The sequence below is a fragment of the Sciurus carolinensis genome, chromosome 5 (assembly GCF_902686445.1).
Source record: "Sciurus carolinensis chromosome 5, mSciCar1.2, whole genome shotgun sequence".
In the NCBI taxonomy this organism is placed as follows: Eukaryota; Metazoa; Chordata; class Mammalia; order Rodentia; family Sciuridae; genus Sciurus; species Sciurus carolinensis.
In genome coordinates, this window is record NC_062217.1 from 47,749,346 (window position 1) to 47,755,307 (window position 5,962).

The 5,962-nt window shown below is 38.9% G+C and overlaps 1 pseudogene; it reads left to right on the forward strand.

Moving 5' to 3' along the window:
- Positions 1 to 306: 306 nt before the first annotated feature.
- On the forward strand, positions 307 to 4,901 carry LOC124985578 (translocation protein SEC62-like; annotated as a pseudogene).
- Positions 4,902 to 5,962: the final 1,061 nt, after the last annotated feature.

Consider the following 5,962-nt stretch of genomic DNA (forward strand, 5'->3'; position numbering starts at 1 on the left):
TCAACACCTTCACACCTGGGGAAGAACCTAGGGAAACACCTGGGGAAACCAGTAGCTTAGCAACCAGTGGAGAAAGTAGAATGGATTTGTAGCCCCCTAAAAGCCCCATCCCCAGTAAACCCCTAGTTTACCTGACAGTTTCCTGAAATTTTTCAGTAATAGGACTTTTCTTTATTTGACCTATTTCAAAGTGAATTTATCAAAAACAAAAATACAAAAACAACAACAACAACAAAAAAAAAACACAATAGCACAGCAAAAGGAAAAAATAAGATAAATGGTGTCACAGTATGTAGCTAGACAGACATGAGCAAGAGAGGTAGGGAACAGAAATTCAGGCTCTGCCCCTGGGTGACACCTGACTGGCTGTTACACTGCCCAGGAACTGAAACAGACTGAAGGAGGGTCAGGGATCCCTCTAAAATTAAGAACAGCATCCTTATGCTGAGAGTGGAAGCTGACCCCTTCCCAAGCCAGTATAGAACAGGCTAAGTCTCCATGAATACATTTCCTGCCTTTTGTCTCATTTTGCAGCCTCTTCTTCTTTACAAGTTTTGCTTATCTGCAGCAATTTCAAAGATGGAATCTTTTTGAAACAATAGGTTTCTTCCATCTTCCTTCAAAGGTGGCTTTGAATAAAACCTATTTTCCTACCAATTTGACTCTGAATATTTCTGGAGCAGTAGGCTGTTCAGCCTAGCCTCTTCCCACAGGCTGGTAATGCTGCTGCCTGGTAATAGGACCACCTTCTAGTGGTCAGCAAGCTCCCTGTCAATCAGGAGAAAATGGATAGAGTCTATGCTGGAAATTTTTTCAACATGGCAAAATTGACGCAGGAGTACTAAGCCACGGCTGGAAACCAAAGGAACAGCCCCAAGTACATAATACAGGAGGAGGGAGGTCTGGTAACCTCATGTATTATGTATTTCCTGGGACCCTGTTACACTACAATTAACTTTTTGAGGAACTTCAAACTGTTTTCCAAAGCAGCTGCACCATCTACAGCTACACTGAAGGCCATCCTGTCCACACCTGCACCTGGAAACATAATTCCATTTCATTAAATCCTTTATGCTCTTTCTGTCTTTAAACTGAAATCTTTCTTTTGAGAAGTCAGGAACTGAGGAACCCATGCCCCACCCCCACAACAAGTGGACTTAATCAAAATTAAACTTTTGTGGTTCAAGTAATACCACCAAGAAATTTTTTTAAAAATTTCACACAATGTGAGAAAATATTTGCAAATCATGTATCTAATAAAGGACTCGTACCTAGAATATGCAATGAATTGATAAAATTCAACAATGAAGAGACCAAATAACCCAACTGAAAATTGGAGTATTAAAAAATAATAACGACTGGGCATGATAGTGCAGGCCTGTTGTCCCAGCTACTAGAGGAGTGGTTAGAAGGATCACTTGAACCCAGAGCTTGAGATCGGCCTGAACAAGAGAGCAAGACCCCATCTCAAAATAACAATAATGCTTCAGTTAGCTGTTGTGTTTCTTCCCTTAAATTATTTTTCATTAATAAAGACTATAGCCACATCAATGTTCATAGCTGCTCAATTCACCATAGCAAGATTGTGGAACCAACCTAGATGTCCTTCAATTGATGAATGGATAAAAATGGATAAAATAAAGAAACTGTGGTATATATATATACAATGGGATATTACCCAGCCATAAAGAATGATAAAATTATGGCATTTGCAGGCAAATGGATGAAATTGGAGAATATCATGCTAAGTGAGATAAGCCAATCTCAAAAAACGAATGATCTCGCTGATAAGCGGATGAGGACACATAATGGGGGGTGGGAGAGGTTAGTGTTAGGGTTACAGTTAGGGTTAGGGAGGGTGGCAAGAATGGAGGAAGGAAGGACTGTATAGAGGGAAAACGGGTGGGAGGGGTGGGGGGAAAGGAAAAAAAATAACAGAATGAATCAAACAACATTATCCTATGTAAATTTATGATTACACAAATGGTATACCTTGACTCCATGTACAAATAGAGAAACAACATGTATCCCATTTGTTTACCAAAAAAAAAAAAAAAAAAAAAAAAAAAAAAAAAAAGACTGTAAGACTCCATTGTTTACTCCTTCACTTTACCAAAGCTCTCTACCCTTATAGGCAGGAGTTTTGGTCTATACTGGATTTTTCCATTTCTTATCCTGGAGCAGCCCCTCTTTGCTTGTTCAATAACAGGGTGCATTGGTTTTTTTCTTGTAGGGCCTTTCTCACATCTGAAATTATTGTTATGAATTTTTTTTTACTCTTTATTATCTTTCTCCTCTGCTACAGTGTGTACTCTATCACAGGAGGGACCACATCTATCTTTTTCACCATGGTGACAGGCATAGCGTCATGATAGAAGAAATAAATGTGTTTGGTGCTTGGTTGAATTTATGTGACAAACACCTGCATTTATAGCTTTGATTTAGTGAGTGCTCCAGCTTTGAGGGAGAGCAATTATACCTTTTTTTCTTTTTTGGTTGTTATGGCAACCTACTGGCCTTCAAGGCTACAAATTAATTCACTCATTTTCCCAGAATAATACACTCACTTTCCCTGAATACCAAACAATATTTTCAATTATGAGATAATGATGCTAATATCGATCACATTTCTCACACTAGAGAAGGGCATTGAGAGGTTTCCTCTTTATCTTTTATGAAGATGGCAGAGAAATAGAAATGCAAAAATCTGTCCAAACCAGTGAATGCTAAGAAAAAATAAAGCAGCATGACATACATTTCCACTCCTAATTCTTTCACGTTTCTTCCAAATTCTCCAACCTTTCCACAAGCACCTGTGAATTCTATGGGGTTTATTGTTCAAGTTGTTTGGGAAGTTTTGAAAGGTAATTGCTGCAAAAAAAGAAAAAGAAAGAGAAAGAAAGAAAGAAAGAAAGAAAGAAAGAAAGAAAGAAAAGAATTCAAAGAGCTCTGTTACTGCCTAAATATTTGCTCTTTTTCTCCTGATACCTGTTGCTTAAATATCATGTTAAATTAGCAAATCATAGGAGTCTTACAAAAATTGAAATTTGCTCTGAAAAGGTCCAACATATGCTTCCCCACCTCCCACATCACATTATAGGGACTGGAACCAAGAACACTTTTATTAAACCAAATTAGTCATTGTGGAAAACTCATGATTAGTTCAATAAAACAAGGTTTATCTGGATCATTCAACCAGTCATGAATTTAGTTTTAAAAAAGAGTCAACCTTATTTTGCTTCATTATTTTATTCTATTTAATTTTTTGCAGTGCTAGGGATCAACCCAGGGCCTTGCACATGCTAGGCAAGCACCCTACCACTAAGCTACATCATCACCAGTCCTGTAGTCTATTTTATAATGATAGATAGCCTAAGGGAATTTTACTGTAAATAATGATGCATTTTGTCTTCTGGTGGGCTTTGGTCACAAGTACTAGAGTCAGGCACCACCCCACCTCAAAGATATGTGGCATAATAATTACTTGACTGTCCCCTTGTCTGTAGATCAGAATGTTTTCCTCATACAAAGCGTTGTAAGACCACCAGTAAATCATCCCATAACCTTATCTAAAAGAGGTTATGTTGCAATTATTTCGCCTCCTGAGCTTTTTTAGTATATAAAAGTAATATCCACTCTAAGACATTTAGCCATTTAAAAAAAAATTGGGAATGCTGTCAAGAAGAGAAAGAGAAAGAAAAGGAGGGGCAGTGTCAAGACTGTAGCTTTTGATATTAGATCTGGGGTTATTTTGATTTATATGTTTGTAAGAACTTCATTTTAGTTTTCCAGAAATCTCCATCTTTTTTTCAATTCTTTTAAATAGACATGCTAGATGACAGAATGTAGGCAATACAAGAAGCAGATCCAGGAAGATGGGTCACTGAGTTGATTATTTCATTGCTTCAAAAGCTGTGGCTTGCCTTTTGCATTAAAAGTGGGCAAAGACCAAGAAAGGAGAGGAAGCTTTACTGACAACAAGGGAGTCTGTGGTTGACTACTGCAACTAGCTTTTAAAGAAGCAGTTTTGCTACCAGACTCTAAAAGTACTGAAAATGAAGTATGATAAAGATATATATAAAGAAGAAAAATGGAAAAGCTGAAAGTGGAAAAGAAGAAGATAAAAAGAATAAGAAAGAAAATATACAGGAAGAAAAGACAAAAAAGGAAAAAGAGAAAAATAAAGATAGTGAAAGGAAGAACCCAAAAACGAAGACACTCCAGGAACTCCCCCAAAGAAGGAAACTAGGAAAAAATTCAAACTTTGAGCCACATGATGATCAAGTTTTTCTGACTGGAAATGAGGCTTATATGTGAATAAGTTCACATGAAAACATTTGTCACGGGATTAATTCTTGTGATTGCAGCAGTAGCAGCCACAGTCTTCCCTCTTTGGCTAGAGAGCAGGTGTTGGTACCTCAGTGTGGCACAGGCTGCTTTGTAGCCAGCATTCCTCTCCTTGCTGTTGCTCTTTGCATTCGTTTCTCATCATCTGGCTCATAATTGGTGGAAGGCACCATTTTTGGTTCTTGCCCAATCTGACTGCTGATGTGGGCTTCACTGCCCCTTCAGGCCTCTGTACACATGGGAATACCAAGGACCAAAAGCAGACTTAAAGAAAGGTGAGAAATCTGAAACCAAAAAGCAGCAGAAGTCTGACAGTGAGAAAAAGGAAGATGAGGAGGGAAACGTAGGACCAGGAAATCACAGAACAGAAGGCTCACATGGAAAACAACATTCAGACACAGACAGGGACGGGAGGGAAGACAACCGTTACGGACACAGTAGTGGAAATGGGAATGATTTTGAAATGATCACCAAAGAGGACCTGGAACAGCAAACAGATGTAGACTGAAGAAGAGGAGGAAGAAGACAACGATGGAAAAACTCCTAAATCTTGATGTGGGAAGCCATCTATATGCCCGGTATGAAATGAGTGGCTTGGAGCCATTAGACAGGGAAGCCCTGTTATGGGAATTCCCAGGCAGAAACCCCTTGGTGTGAGGATGCCCATCTCAAGCTGGCACCCTGATCTAGCTCACAGCTCAAGTTCTAGCATGGCCCTGGGGATCGGAGTAACCCGCCAAGAACCAAACACCAAATAACCTGCTTTCTCCAAGACCCCTGCCACACCAAGAAACAAGCACTGAAACGAAACTCCTCCCACACTGAAGCCTTATACCTTCAGACCCCTTTGAACTGCAGCGCTATAAATAAAGCAAGCACTGGTTTCTTTTTTGTTAGAGCCAGATCCTTTGAATGGCTCAACCAATCATCACGCCCCTGCTTTAAAATATTCTTGCCTTAACTGAACGGCCACTTCACAGAAGGAGATATACAATGGATCAACAAACATACGAAAAAATGTTCAACACCTCTAGCAGTTAGAGAAAAACAAATCAAAATACTCGAAGATTTCATCTCACTCCAATCAAAATGGCAATTATCAAGGGTACAAGCAACAATAAATGTTGGCGAGGATTTGGGGAAAAAGGTACACTCTTGCTGGTAGGACTGCAAATTGGTGCAAACATTATGGAAAGCAGTATGGAGATTCCTCAGAAAACTTGGAAGGGAACCACCATTTGATCCAGTTATCCCACTTCATGGTTTATACCCAAAGAACTTAAAATCAGCATATTACAGTGATGCAGCCACATCAATGTTTATAGCGGCTCAACTCACAATATGGAACCAACCTAGATGCCCTTCAACAGATGAATGGATAAAGAAAATGTGAGAATATATACGATGGAATATTACTCAGCTTTAAAGAAGAATGAAATTATGGCATTTACTGGTAAATGGATGGAGTTAGAGAATATCATGCTAAGTAAAATAAGCCAAACCCAAAAAACCAAAGTCCAAATGTTTTCTCTGATATGCAGATGCTAGTTCACAATAAGGTGGGTTGAGAATAGAGTTATTTTATATTAGGTAGAGGGAATTGAAGGGAGGGGAA